Raw genomic sequence first — 14,458 nt, 5'->3', positions numbered from 1 at the left:
GACATCAATTATTTTTTAATTGTGAAAGAGTACAGTACACTAATTAAAACTAGTATATCTTGCCGCGCCAAAGGCAAAATTAATAATTGATATTTTATTAATATTAAAAAGTAGCACAGGGAATATATTAAAGTGATTTTGTGGTTGCTGAAATGATCTGGTAGCCTGGCATATGTGTGTGTGTGTGTGTGACCTGTTTCATAGGAATTAGTCTCCTCCGCCCCTCTTTTAGCTCGGCCCCATCCACTTTAGCCCCAGAGAGAGGAAAAGAAGGACTGAGATAAATATAGTTTATGTAAGAATTTTAAATATTACTCATAGTAAATTTAAGAGAGAATCTGGCCTTATGGAGGACATTTGTCATGTTATTGTGTCTGACAAATCAATCTCCCACAGTATCACAGAGCTGCACACAGATTTTGCTTCTTTACCAAACTACCCAAATCATTTACTTCAGTCATTCATTCATCATTGCAGATAAAGGCAAAAGTATGTAAAGTATGTAAGTAGTATGAATTTTCTTTTAAAACAATGAAACATCTTAAAAAATTGAACATAAAATGTTTTAGTCTGAGTGTAAATGCTCATCTCCAGCCTCCTTTTCTTCTGTAAAATTCTTCCAATAAAATAATGAAACAAGGCAGAGAGTCGAGGTTTCTGCCAAGTAAGCTCTAAGCTTGAAGTCGTGTTACAAATCCATAATCCATCCACTGTTGTGTTGCAAATCCATCCACTGTTGTGTTTATGTTGTAAAGTGCGCAAGAGTCAATTTGAGCAAGCACTTGGGTAGTTGTGACTGAGATTTAATCCTGAAGCGAATCAGAACACACCTGTATGTTTCCGTACACATTTGCACTATTCATTGATCGCTGTGTTCCTTATCCAGTATGTATGTCAATATTGATCTCTTTAAACTGCAGGATGCATGAATATATCTAATATGTTGGCACATGAAAAGCTTATTTGGGAGCGGAAAACACAATTTTGTAGCTTTTTCTTTTAATTCTCGGGCAAGACCATCCAGCGTTAAGTAAAGGGGGGGAATGAATATTCAAGCGAGGGGGAAAGATTGTGCTAATCTCACAATGTTCTAATTAAAACTATTTGCTCGGTATGCTATCGCATAAACACTATTATTGTTTAATATCGTTCACTGTCGCGCGGAAAGATCCATCATCCTGCCAGAGAGAGCTGCCCCCTCCTCCAACCCTCCAACCCTCCAGCCCTCCACCTCCTGTCGTTTCACCTCCAAATAACAGAAAAAAACATGAAACAAAAAAAAGATAATGACGCCACCTTTGCTGCCGCTGCCGCCATTTCAGCATCTCTCCTTTAAAAAAGGAAGGGAGGGTGACAAAGAGAGAGAGAGAGAAGGAGAGAGAGGGGAAGGGGTTGGGGGGCTGGCGAGCTGGTGTTTAGTATTTTTTTAATAAGCGTCCTCAGTACTATTGAGTGGGTCCCTTTGTTCATATGGTAAGATTAATTATGCTGTCAGCCGCTCTCAGGGGCTGCTTAACAAAGATTCAGTGATATAATGGCCCGGCCCTGCGCTTGGCAATCACAATCACCGGGAGACAATTTCAAATCCTTCCCTTCTTCTCCACACAACGGCAAACCCTCGGCAGCGCCTTTTCATCAAAGGTGGGGGGGGGAGTCATTTTTGCCTGGGGACGACGACGAAACATCCTTCTCCTTTTTTTTCTTTTTTTTAAGCTGTTACGACCCCCGTCCACACACACACACACACACACACACACACACACACACACACACATACCGGGGGAGACGCAGAGTAAGTTTCACCCACATCTCAGCAGACTCGTTGGTTCATAACTTGGTTGGGATAATGTGTTGCGAGCCAGGTCTGCGTCAAGGACGACAAGAAACAAGGAAGCATAATGGAGTGACACACAGGATTTGAACTCAACTATTGTCACTGATGTTTCATTGAATTCCCCCCTTCCTATCCCCCTCCTCCTCGTCTTCCGTCTCACTCTCTTTTCTCCCTCGCCTTTGCATTAAACTGAGGTTAATTTTGCATTGCAGATTGAAGACGCTGCGGCCTCGTTGTCGTTGCGAAGCAGCGGCAGACGAGATAGATGTTTTTGTCATCGTCCATAGGGGACGAGCGGCGGGCGAACTGATTGATACTGGCAAGGTCCATTCAGGCGATTTTCAAAGGCCTGATTTGTATTTTTATGTTTTGAATCTGTCACTGCACAACAATCTCGCTCTCGCCGAGGCAAAGCTTGGATGTGCTATAAAGGGAAAGAAGGAAGAAAAACAGTTCTGTGCTTTTGACAAATGAATGTGCGTGGTTATGAAATGTGTTGGCAATGAGGAGATCGGTCAGATTAACACCAGACATTATGCAGTCATATACCTCTAACTAACTACAGACGTCTGTGTGTGTGTGTGTGTGTGTGTGTGTGTGTGTGTGTGTGTGTGTGTGTGTGTGCGCATGCATTGTCTGTTAGTGAGTTTCATTGTGATTGGAGGCTAATCTCAAGCCAGGAGATGAGACAAGTTCAAGATCATCAAGATCAGACATGATGAGGAGGACGATGATGTGTGTGTGTCTTTGTGTGTTTGTGTGTAGTTAGTGGAATGCAGCTGTGTGCGTGCGTTTCCCCAAGTAGTGATGCTTCTTCCTTTTCAGACTGAATGTTTCCTGTCCCGGCTTCCTCTGAGCACTGGTTTGTGTCTTCAGAACACCTACATATCATCGATGAATAATGATGGCACATGTTGGTTACATGTGGCGCCTGAGAACGTCTGAACGAGTGCTTTGTGCTGACCAAGCTCCAATTTATTATTCTTCTCTTGGAAAAACAGACATGTTGGACTAGTCTTGTTCAGGCTTGGCGGAGGTCATTGTAGTTTCATGTGCTTTTCCTGTAACTGTGCATAAGTGTGCCTGGCTGGTTTAAGTTTATGCCACCATTCACCGAAAAGTATGCATGTTTTTAACCCTTTATACTCCAATCCATTGTCACAAGTGCTTTGGCCTCAACTTACATAGATCTTGTGATACTGAGCTAACTTTTCAGGAGAGCTCAATTCTTGTCTTCAAAACTTTAAGCAAGTTGGTCCTTCCAACAGCATTTCAGCTGTTTGTGTTTACCAGGGCAGGCTGAGCTACAGTCAGGAGAATGTCAACCCTCAGCCGGCGCCTACGACCGAGTGAATGGCCTGCGACACATGGACCTGGAAAATGGATGAAAATCTATAAAAATATATGTTATTTAGAGGCGTATGCCTCTATGACTCACTCAGCACATCAACACTGACCTGCAGTGGCTCTGCTGGGTCAACCCACAAAAGAAGACATCAGCTGACTGAAAGGCTTGGTGACACCAGCTATCAAGGTTTCCATTTTGGAGCCATTTTGGAGCCATTATGAAACCTTCCGGGTTCACGACTCAGTCCCATTTAAAAGCAACGCATCGATTTAAACCATTTTTCATCAAGGCTGTGTTTGCAAAAATATTGCCGTGCTTCCTCCCTTCTTTTCAGAGAGGACACCACTGCAGCTTACAGCAAACTATACATAGGTTGTCTAGCGCTGAGAACAGTAAATGGCTTCCAGTTAAAGAAAGCAAAAAGAGGAATGAAGGGGAAATGTAAATGAGTGGTCAAATATCTATATGTACAATAAATGTATCATCAAGCATGGTGTTTCACTTTCATGAATTCACATCTGATCATCTGAATCCGATGTTGAAATTGAATTCATGACATGGCCACACACACACACACACACACAATCACACACACACACACACACACACACACACACACACACACACACACACACACACACCTTTAATATCTGTGTGTGTTTATTGTGTACAGTCTCCAAGGTGAGCTGGTGTCAGTCAAACGTGTCACGGAGCATTTCCTATAGCCTGACTCGTGGATATTCATGACCTACAAGACACAAACAAGGACTGATGCGGCTGTAATCATGATGAATGGAAGGCAGAAGACACGTCACCATTTCCTCTCCACTTGATAAATGGTGTAATATACTCTTATTTAGGGAGAAAAAAGAACCTAATCACAGATCTTGGGCTTGTGATAATATTCCACATCATATGTGTTTAAAGAGCACTTATGGGATATCTATTTCTATTTATTTTGCCAAGAACAAGAGAATATTCATGAGGGCACAGGCGGCTTTAGGGGCCGTGTGCACTTTACGTGTTTCTGTATGCAGCATATTTCACATTATATATAAACAGGGCATCACCATTAACACACTCACGGCAACCGTCACCACGACAACACAATCATTAGGAATTTCTTCCTCTTTCTTCTTCTTTTTGATTTCCATGTATCAGCCTCTACAGCCCAACTCACACACACACAGACACAAACACACAGACACACACACACACACACACACACACACACACACACACACACACACACACACACACACACACACACAATGTATCACTCCTAAATCAACCCTACAGACTGTCTGTGGTTTGTAATAATGTTATATCACCAAATAAGTAAAAAATACCAAATTAATTAATTTAATGAAAATTAAACCTATAATATGAGGGTCACTTGATGAAAGCACAGGAAAGACATCTAAACGCTCACGTATGACACAGCACATGAAGTATCTCAACATTTCATGGGTTGAATGGATTCAATTGCGATGATTTGTAAAATCGATGCAGAACTTTAATAATTAAGATAAATAAGTACAAAATAAGATGCAAACGCAAACTGTTTCAACTGAGGAAACCTCTGCTGCTGAACGGTAAAATCAGGATACTTGCATGGTGTCGCCGCTGCTCCCCCCTTTTACTAAAATTATTTGTGCGTCGCTTTACAGAATAAGAGTCACAATCATTTTTCACATCCTCAACAAGTCTTTATTGTTCTCTCAGTGTTGTGCCAGATAGAGTTAAGGTTAATAAATTCAAGCTTTTAGCCACATTATCCTAATTATAATTCCTCCCTGCCTTGACTCTCTACCTCTCTCCTGTTCTCAGTTTGATTCTTTATTTCCTGAATTCTCTTAATGAATGCTTTGTTGTCTACTTAGCATTATACAGTATTTATGTCATATAGGCATTTTTTTCCCTCCCCCCCATTCGTGGATATAAATTACAGTGTGACTTGTGAAACTTTAAATGGTCTGCCACCGTCGTGGGCCTTGTATGAAATTAATTGCTGTCATGACAGATGATTGCAGGCTGCACTGACGTTAAGGTCATTAAGTTCTGCATACACTGTAATGAGGTAGACACCAACACATGCGATTGGCTGCCTATTATTTACCAGACTACTGAGGTTAGCTTGTGTTGTTTTGCTTTTTTTAGCCCTTGATACTAAAAAGGGGGGATTTTCTTCACTGGGGAACAGGAGAGCAAAAGGAGAAAGAAAAGAAAAGACGAGTTCCCTCTCTCCCTTTCAGCGTCACATGATGGCACCTGTGTGTGTGGTTGTGTGGGCTTAGTTGCGATGGATGTGACAGTTTTTAAGTCTGAACATGCAAATCAAAAATAGTTTGGGTCTTAATGGATGTGTTTTAGCAGATCTCTCCCAGGCAAGACGCCACCCCCCCTGCCCCCGGCGTCCCGGCAACCCCCCCCACCCCCGAGACTGGCTCGCCTGTCTGCCCGGGATGATGTTTACAATAATGGGGAGAGGCATTCCAATTTCACCCAACACGCCAGGCTCAACAGCCACCTCGCCGCGTGGCCCTTGTGCCACATTTGAAAAGAGATGAGGTTTAGAGCGACGCTAACTTGGTGTACAGGGGCGACATGCAGAGAGGCAGCGCCGTGCCACGGCAAGCATCACAGGCAATTTCACCTTGGCAGGGCGCTTGTCAAAATCAAGAAATATCAGTTTGTTTCTCTGTCGCTTCCTACTTTCTTCCTCCTGCTCCCCTCATTTGCTGTAACTATATTTTATACCCTTGGGGTGTCACTTACACGTGGAAGCACTTTCACGCCAACGGAAACACTCACACACACTCATAGGGTGAAGCCAAATTGACTTCTTTGTATCCCTTGACAGTTTTCAGGTGAAGAGCACACATACCACACACACTCACACATATACACACACACACACACGTCTTTATTCCGCCGTTTTGTCACCCAGACACCGTCGAGTAATGCAAACAGACATCTGTTCACCTGTTGGAACACGCAGCCCCTCTGCTCTCTCTGTCGTGTCACACTGCCGCTCTTCTTCACTCGCACAAATGAGGTCGACGTGGTCAGCTGATCGGAACTCGCAAGCAACTACAATCAAAGAAAATTTGCGGCTTGTGAATTTTGAGTCAAGTAAATATAACATAGAAGGAGGTGCGAAGTAGTGGCATCAAAATAACAAATCTCTGGTCATTTTCTGGAGTGAAAAACGCTTAATTACGCGTTGATTTTCCTGGTGTTGCAGCGCGTTAATGAGGTATTTATGTAGTTCGCACCACAGTGTGAGAACAGTTAGGCGACAGTGGAGAGTGAGTGAGAGAGAGAAAGAGAGAGAGAGAGAGAGAGACAGAGAGAGAGAGAGGGACTGATCAACAATCCAAACTCCAGCTGCCACAGGCTTTGATGTCGTGTATGTGATCGTCCGCTACTAACACACTAAAGTTATTTCAGGTGTGACAATAACCTTCATCAACCCTCATGGGCTAAAGTCGCTAAGCTCGCCACAATCCGGTGCTGTGAATCTTTGAATCATGGTTCGACTGAGTCGCTCATCCTCCACTCAGATAAGCAAGCGATCCAAATTATTTCTCACTTGTTTGCAGAGATGCTGTATGTTGTTGATGTTGCTGTAACTGATACCTGCATGCACAAGGACCCCATATTATTTATTAAGTCAAATTCATACATGGTGTTTAGGAATCCCTCCGTGTAACAGGAGGTTGGACATTGTGACAATTCGTAAATTTAGCAAATGTAGCAAATATGTCTGTCAGACTCTGCGTGAACGGACCATAAGAGTGAGCACTGAATTCATACTGTGTGAAGCCCTGAACTCAGCAGTGTGTGTGTGTGTGTGTGTGTGTGTGTGTGTGTATCTATCTATAAACTGCAACAACCTTCACTCTCCTCCCCTAAGTGTCCTCACATTTGGATCTTCCTCTCCCTGACCCCCTCTGGCCTCGTCTCTCGCCCTCCACATTCTGCACTCTAATCCAGGCACGAGTCCTTCACTCGGACACCCGTCTAAATAAGGTCACGGCAGACAAAGAGAGGAGATGTTCGGCTGCAGAGAGAAATCACATCAGAGGAATAAAACCTGGTTATTTTTGTACAATTGTAGGAATCCTTATTGTGTGAAAGGGTCAAGCACTCTCCTGCTTTTTTTTTTCTTCGCTCTGATCTCTCAGGAAGGAGAGACGAGGAGGAGGAGGAGGAGGAGGAGGAGGAGAGGAAGTTCATTTTATTACAAAAAAAGAAAATGAGAGTGAGGATTTCGCTGACGAGCTGGGGGAAGAATGAAAAGGTTAATTGGGCTATTATCCGGCTGTAGTTTTTGAGGGATTTATAAGATGTCTCGCGCTCGCTTCCTCTCACTCTCGGCTCAAGACGCCAGCTCAAGCACGTGGATGCGAAACAGAATCTCGCACTTGATCTGCGCACAGTCGATTTCAGCAGAATTGAAGAGACAAAAGGAAAATATAAGTGCCCTCAAACTTTGGGAAAACTAGTCTTAGTAGTCTCAGTGTGTTAAAGTGCCACGACTGGACTGTACATTGACTCTACATAGAGCGACGACGGCACGTGACCTTGAGGCTTCACTTTCAGCAATGCTATCACAGCTCGCGTCTTATCAGCGGCTATAAGCGATGATGCAAACAGACCCAATCAATGAGGAGGGTCTGTGTCAAGAAGTAGCAGCGGAAATAAACAAGGCTAACAACAAATGCATACATGTATGGAAATGTTTCCAAACAAGGCTTGATTGATAAGTTCAGAGCTTTGTCATCAAGACCAGTTCCCAAATCTCTGATGTGGACAAACTTGGCTGGCTTCACCACGTTTGGCCTCCTCAGATGTTTGCCTCATATTCACCATGTGAAAGGCTTAAGCTGGGAAGTGTGTGTGTTCAGAACTTATATTACAATGTCCTATATGAGCTGCGGAGGACTTTGTTGACTTTATTTGGTCATCTCTTATTGCGGAGTGATTATTACTTAACAGTTAAGGTTGGACACTGATTGGGTGTTGGCTTCACAATGCATGCTGGGTATGGAAAGTTGCAGATTGTGTTTCCATTGTGTTGTAAAAACTTGTTGTTTTGGGTCAATCAGTGTGATCCCAGACCACAACATAATTGGAAGGAACCACATTGAGGTTTGGAAAACATTTGTCCAAATAAATCAATTTAAATATGTGAATGGATGCCAAATATTTGCCAAACCATATTTATTGTGGGTCAGCAGTTGAATTGTATCATTATGAGGCGAATACAATGCTGGATGGAAACAATTACTATAGATTTGAGACAAAGAAATTAGCAGATTTAACTGCCCTAAATTTATTATAGTGCAAAACATTGATTATTAGCAGCACACACACACATGCACACACACACACACGCACACACACACACACACGCACACACACACACACACACACCCCACCCCACCCCACACACACACACACACACACCCCACCCCACACACACACACACACACACACACCAACCTACTTACCTACACTCTTACTTACGCAGAGAATGGAAGCGAAGGGCCTCTTGATTACCAAGCACTCATTTGTGATGTTCTTTGGCAAATCAGCAGCCATTCACATGATGGAGAATGCCGGTGAAAAAATGAACAGCTGTCACCGTGTGATGTGTTAATTTCCTGACAGTCTCGGTGCTGCAACCAATTACTGATTTAAGGGCAGGGGCGAGCGAGAGAGACGAGAGAGAGCGAGAGAGAGAGATTGAGAAAGAGAGAGCGAGGGAGAGAGAGAGGGGCCATGTGCACACGCTCATTAGGCTTCTTCAACACTAAAAAGGATAAAAGCAAAACAAGGATAAAAGAGAGACAGAGCGAGAAGAAAAGAGAGAGAGTGAGAAAGAGAGAGAGAGAGAATTGAGACTTTTAAACTGTGCTGTGAGCTACAATGCTCGTCTGAACAAAAGTCATGTCTTTTAAATAATAATTAAACAAAACTACTCCACTGTCGTCAGGCTGACAATCTTGTATTTGTGAAATTGTTTTGTAGTTGAAATGTAAATGGATTTTGTGCAAACAGGTTGTGTTAACTTTGAATTCTTTCTCATTCACTTTTGCATTTTTACTTTTTCCGACCTTCCTGAACAACAACAATAATAAAAGTAATAATTTGTCTTCATGGTGAACAGACATGAAAAGCGTTTCTCGACAACAATGAAAATATGAGGTATAATACGTAAGTAACAGGTCTGAAGACGTACACATAATCATTTTTACATATTAGTGATATTTGGTTCTGATCATCTGCTTTGATTTTTTATGTCAGGATTTGGATCAAAAAATCCAAAAATATATCAGGCATTGATGAGCTTCATTGATTGATGAGATCAGTATTGCAGGATATTAGCTGGGGATTTTTTTGATAATGTCCTGAATTTATCGCATCTTTATAACTCGATAATGCATTAATAACCATTGAAAGAAAATTGTCAAAGGTTGTGATGTAAATAATTGAGAAAGCTTCCTTGGTGGCGACATAAACACCTCTGCTAAGATTCAAAGCAGCCTGACGACGTCTTAATGCACCTGGTCTGGTTTTGGAAATGTCTCTGTCATTGCCTGCCCACATTCCCCCCTGCTCGGGCTCCCAAACCCTCCCAGTCTGAGGGCCAGTGGGGGCACCGTCTATCCCCTGTGGGCCCGCTCGCTCTCCACTCTGTTCCACCAGCGGAGATAATGTGGGGATATTTATTCACTCTCCTCTGTGACCTGCTGTGTGCGCGCCGTGTGCTGCAGCTGTAATTGGGACGGCGGTTAAGGGGGCTGCCGGGTTATTCCGGCAACGGGCCTGGCATCTTTAGAAACATGGCCCCCGGTTCGTGTCCCTACCTCACTCCCTCGCTCAGCCTAATCTGCTAATAATACCTTTGTCTAATGGTGTCAATGGCCATACATCACCCCAGGACTGGAGGGAGAGAGAGGGGAGAGAGAGAGAGAGAGAGAGAGAGAGAGAGAGAGAGAGAGAGAGAGAGAGAGAGAGAGAGAGAGGTATTGGTGGAGAGAGATTCATATACTACTATGATATATTCAACCCTAAAATGACAACAGCATCTGATCAGACAGTGACAAAGACTCCCCAAGACGATCCTTCACAGCAGAAATCGTGTATTTTCCACACATTTTATAATGATGTAAAAACTAAAGAATAATGTGCCTGATAAGAGGCATTTCATATTTTCACCTGCATATTTTCCAGCAATTTGCACTTGATTCGACAAATCAGCTAATCCTGAAATCTCTCTCCATTTTTCTCATCATCTTCTTGCATACAAGGGAAGGAAATCGTCTAAGACGGTTAAATTAAGAACCATGAATGCTGCTCCTTAAATTAACTGTTCAAGTCCCTAACAAGGTTAGCCGTCACACGGCCACGGTCACCAAGCGCCTCTAAATGAAGGCAGATATTAATGAGGTCTTGATGGCTCTGAGCTTCTGCTGGCAAAGCCTTGATGTCGAGCTGAAACCAGACATTCTCATCAGCAAGTCTTTAGAGATCAAATTATGTCCGGATATCAAATAAATGAGTGACTTACACTTAATTTCACAAAGAGGCTGAAAGAAATAATTGATTCTTTGATTTCCTTACAATACAGAGAATTGTAGAACAAACTCTAAAAGGAAAGCTGTGTCTTTCTGCGTGCAAAAATAGATGATTATTTTTTAATTTCTTCAGATGAAATGCAGAGTGTCTCCCAGGAGATGAACTCCACTAGTTATTCTGCAAAGCTTGTGTATTTTATTTATACAATCTGGCTCCAGTAAACAAACTTTTCCTGATAAACGGACTCAAAAGACGTGGAGAGGAAGCTCTTTGAAGTGCAAAAATGAACTTGTGCTAATAGACAGAGGCCAGACGACTCATGGCATTGTCTCAATTACACATTATACCTGTTTCCAATTAATTTATCAGACCTACTTACTGTGTGTTCTGTTATCTTCATACATTAACAAACAATTCATTGTTACAAAGGGCCCTTTTGTGTGTGTGTGTGTGTGTGTGTGTGTGTGTGTGTGTGGGTGTGTGTGTGTGTGTGTGTGTGTGTGTGTGTGTGTGTGTGTGTGTGTCTGTGTGTGTGTGTGTGTGTGTGTGTCTGTGTCTGTGTGTCTGTGTGTGTGCATGTGTGTGTGTTTGTTTGTGTCACTACAGAACTCATGTAAGGAAACATTTAATAGAAATTACTGCATTTGGTCATTTTGGTGGTTAACAGTAGGTTCCAATAGCACTGTATACATTCAGTCAATGTCTGATTTAAAACTAATCTTACAAATGTCTACTTTAATAATAAGTGTATAAATAATAAGTGTTCCTGTGATGTGCATATGTAAAGTTATAACTTTAAAAACAAGCAAAAACGATAGGTTGTCCAATTTCTGCTTTTACAAGTTTGACTCACAAAATGTGTGAATCTAAATGAAAATACAAGTAAAAAACCCACAGTTTTCAATAAATCAGCATGACATTTTTATAGTTTTACATCTATAACCTCCCACATGACTAATAGGACTCTTAACCTTAACCTTTACCCACAACTCCATTACATTGTCTCACAACATATATATTAGTATATGTATGAATTAATACACATAGCTCATCATTTCTGCATTAGAGTGAGACATTTACCTCACTGTGCTCATTTTTAAGCCTTGACAAACTGTAATCGTGACATATAAAGGGGACAAAGTGTGACGTTACTGACACTGATCCTTGTTTTTGCAGCCTTAATGCGCCTCCTCTGCATATGCTGCTTGCTCTGAGGTCCTTTATCCTCCTGCGGTCAGCGGCGGTGACTCGCAGCCCCTTGGACGTTTTGTGTAGGAGGACGGCTTGATCTTCAGGCTTCTCTATTGACTGGGATCGGTGCAGTGGTTCTGGCTGGCTGCTTCCCTGAGGCGAGTATTGACACCCAGGTTCTGGTTTGGATAGCAGGGTCGCAGGACCAGGACTGTCCACTTTTGATTAATTGAGGACTAGCTTTGATTAATGATGCCTTTACCTGCAATCTTCTCGCTGTTGAACTCAAACTTTTATATAGCTGCACTACGGGGGGAGGCCTCCAGCAGAGAGGTCGGGCTGAGGCAGCTGCTGCAGTTTACACTTATACTCTTATTTTATATTCTAAATCACACCGTGGGGTTTTACTTTGTTTACTCTTGTGTATTTTCAAGGTAACAATTGGCCTTTAATGATGATCCATGATGTTCGTTCAGATCAGGTTAATGTCTTTATATCTATATGACCAAAGACACATGATTACATACAGATTTCAATGTTTGCACTGACCATAGTTTGATTGTATTTAAAAAAATTAAAGTGGGGTTTAGGGGTGGGGTGACGAGTCGACGTATATCGACTTCTCGATTACGTAAATACGTCGATTTGTATAACCGTGTGCCGACGCGTCATAATGACATAAGATGGCTGCGCCAGGTGAAAGCATGCACGCAACCGGAGAACAAGCTGCGGGGCAAAACATTCCCACGATCTAAAGTGAAAGCATCGCGGAGCGCATTGTCAAGGCGGCAGCACTTTGTGTGCCCGCCCACCAAGCATGAGACACTAGGACAGGGGTGGCGAACACGTGGGCCGCAGCCGGCTCTTTGCCGGCTGACGTGGGCTCGCGAGCCGCAAGCGGTTCTTTGCTGGCTGAAGTCCGGAAGCGCAAACTAACCTGCGTCCCCATCCCCTGTCAGAGATTATCAGTCAAAAGGTGGCTAGTTGTGGAATAATGCACTGCAAATCTTCGCTACATTTGTTTGTTTCCAAGAGAAGAGGATTGAAGAAAATATCGAAATATTAATGAGATAAGTTTGATATTTATTTTGGGGGAAATAATTGTTATATTGAGTAATAAATACAATCTTTACATTTTTCAACTAATCGAAGAAATTATCTGTAGATTAATCGTTAAAAAGAATCATCGTAAGGTGCTGCCCTAGTGGGGTTTTGGATTAGAAATATATTAGAAAGCCAGTGTGATGTGCAGCTACACACATCTGCCTGATCTCCATTCAGACACAAACAGAATGCAGTTTGATATAAATATCTTGTACTGCTGTATTTCCTATAATGCAGTGCGTCTATTTCATCAGGTATAGTTCACTGACTCGCTATAGACGCTAAATTAATCCCTACCTCAGCACCAACCGGAGACTCCTCAGAGCTCTTTTAGCCCCATTTTATTACTTGTTCTAGAGTACAAAGTAAGCAGCTCCGGTTGCTACGCCAGTGTAGACTAATGCATGCAGTTTGCGCAGCTGCAGCATGGGGACTACAGACAGTCGATCATGGCGTGATTTATGACGCTGACCGCTGCGTGCGTAGTGCAGGCTAATGACACATACACTAAAGTCATTGATTTGTATGAATGCCCTCCGCTCTTCATCTATCACAATTTAATGTTGGGACTTTGCAATGCAGAGGTAAGAGTGGAGGAGGAGAGGGGGTCGGGGGGCAGAGAAGGAAAGGAAGGTAGCACGGTATGGCGGAGGTGAAGAAGATGACGATGAAGAAGAGAGAGAGAGAGGGAGAAAGTTGACCCTCTCAAAACAGCGTGTGTGCAGCACCGACAATATGGAAGAATTAGGCGAGGGGGGGTTTAAAGGAAAGTGGATTCGTGGTACCCCCAAGGCCCACCAGCACTCCTTCCCTCCCCTCCCTTCCTCTTCCTCCCTAAGTCATGAGTCATTTAGTGCTTCTCTAATAACCCCCCCCCCACACACATACACACACACACACACACACACACACAGAGACACACACACACACCCCCACCCTTGCTTTATGGAAATGGCCGTGAATTGTGCGGCGGTGGACACAGTGCTCAATAAAGCAGATAATGGCAACAACAAGGAGCGAAACGCAAGAATTACCTTTCGGCCTACGTGAGGCAAAGCCGAGGAGATGGAGGAGTGTGGGACGGATGGCCGGAGGGAAGGAGGAAACAGGGAATTGGATAGAAAAGTATAGATATGCATGTTTACAGTTTGAGGATGAAACTGCAGGGAATTACCTCACAGAGACACATTATGGCTCACAATGAATGTGGCCACGAATGTAACGAGTATTCTTCACTGGCATTTCACAGCAAACACAGTATAGCAGCTGTCTATACATGCATGTGATCACACGGATGTTTACACAAACACACACACTCATGCTTGCTTGTTTCCAGAATCTGTGCCTGTGAGGGCAATCTTCATTTCCACCAAACACAAGGAGGAGGAAGT

This window comes from Genypterus blacodes, unplaced genomic scaffold, assembly GCF_046128005.1.
Source record: "Genypterus blacodes isolate CSIRO-AG114 ecotype Tasmania unplaced genomic scaffold, CSIRO-AGI_Gbla_v1 ptg000036l_1, whole genome shotgun sequence".
NCBI classification, from domain to species: Eukaryota; Metazoa; Chordata; class Actinopteri; order Ophidiiformes; family Ophidiidae; genus Genypterus; species Genypterus blacodes.
This window is presented reverse-complemented; position numbering follows the sequence as displayed.